Consider the following 2,135-nt stretch of genomic DNA (forward strand, 5'->3'; position numbering starts at 1 on the left):
ATATATATATATATATATACAGATACTATATGTTTTCAAGATCATTATGCAAATAATTATTTAACATTAACCAAAAAGAAAAGAAATCGTAATATTGGTTTAATCAAATTTTTGAGACAAAATTAGGCTCAATTGTTTGATGTTTAGGTCACATTGTGTAGTATGCAGCATTGTAACACATTAATCATGAAAGAAATTATCTATTTACAAATGATAATTATTTATTTAGAAATGACAACGATAGTAAATTCTTTCCTCCTATGAAATTCAGTATACCTCTCATATAAGGTTTACGTAATTCCACATTACATCGTAAATTACGGCGATACCGTTACGTGAAAGTGGTTCGACCATGTCTCTTTTCCATGTCTTTTTTTTTTTACAATCATGTCGAACTCGAATTTTACAATCGGAATTTTACATTGTCTATATAAAATCGTTGATTATGGTAAGCGAATTAAGATGAAATTACACAATACTCGATTTCTTGAATAATACCATGCATACAATCATGCGTGCTCTGATATATGCTAGAATTTGTTCATGCATTGAGCGCTGCATGCTGCATATACATGATTTTTATATTTATTATGGATTACTTCATAGCTTATACATGCAATTAAAACAAGTAATTGCTAATTTCATAGTTATTTATCAAACGTCAGACTGAATGTATCAAAGCAAGCATAACACTATGCATGCGTGCATGCATGCATGAATGCTTATCATTCAAGAAATCGAGCATCGTGTGATTCCATCTTTAAACATTATACTGTGCATTATACCATCGATTTTTTTTTCAAACTTGTGAAAGTTGTCTGCTTCTCTGTATAGTTACAGTTCTACTTTATATACATACAGTTGCATATCAATTTTATTTATTTCTGTATTTAATTCTATTAATAACGTAATTATCTTTTAACTTTTTATTAAGTCTCAAAAATTGTTTTAATATAGAAGCAATATGATTGGAAACGAGACCGTCTATATAAATATTAAGACTTTAAATACAAAGCGCCTTTTCGGTCGAGTGTTAAGATGTTGAACTACTATCTAATATACATTCAATTAAATTGAATTAATATTTCAGAAAATAAATTGAGAGCCGATGAATTTATCGGATTCACACAATCAATCTGAAACAAATAATCCCCCCAAATTCTCCCAAATCTTAAAAAACTGTAATAAACTTATTGCGAAAAATATTGCCTCGGCCGGGAGTCGAACCCGGATCTCTTACATTCCGTGTGAGCGTCCTGAGCCTTTAGACTACCGAGACCTTAGCAACATTCTTCGCAATATGTATATTAGATAGTAGTTCAACATCTTAACACTCGACCGAAAAGGCGCTTTGTATTTAAAGTCTTAATATTAATATAGAAGTTTTAATGTATTAATGTTTATAATTCAACTTAGCAAAACTTATTGTTTGTCAATCGCCAAACGTTAAAGATTACTATTCCCGATAAAAATTCAATCTATAGCTTTTTTTAAAACCTTATGATTGTTTTATTTTTACGTATATTTAACGACTAATTATAATTATGTTTATTGTGCTTACATATATTTGTAATTATTGATTACATATATTTGTAATTTTTAAAGAGATTATAAATCTTAATAATGATAATAATCTTATAGATACATTGTAAATACAAAGCGTTATTTTTTAATCAATCTCACATTGCTATACTCAGAGACTTGCCGTCGCGAACTCGACGATGGAAACGTGGCATTCCACGTGAACGAAGGTGCGCGGTAATAAATATCTGCTTCGTAGTAAAGGATATACGTATACATTACATTCAGTCACGTAATGGTAAGTCTGCTAATGCAGGAAACGAATGTATGCATTGCTTCCGTATTCGCCACGAGTCGTAAATCGAGTTCATCGTTTAAGTGCACTGCTACAACATAATGCGTTCCACATCTTAATAAGGATAATACCACGATATAATATAGAGTAAGATTGCCGAAATCGCATCACTTTTCACTTAAAGGCTCATAACTTCAGAAATTATGAAGAATATTCTTAAATTTTTTATAGCATGATAAACTGCACTTTTTCCTCTGTCTTATATAACTTTTTCATAATTTTTTTTCGCTATATATATATATATATATATATATAAGTG

The sequence above is a fragment of the Trachymyrmex septentrionalis genome, unplaced genomic scaffold, assembly GCF_001594115.1.
Source record: "Trachymyrmex septentrionalis isolate Tsep2-gDNA-1 unplaced genomic scaffold, Tsep1.0 scaffold62, whole genome shotgun sequence".
Classification (NCBI taxonomy): domain Eukaryota; kingdom Metazoa; phylum Arthropoda; class Insecta; order Hymenoptera; family Formicidae; genus Trachymyrmex; species Trachymyrmex septentrionalis.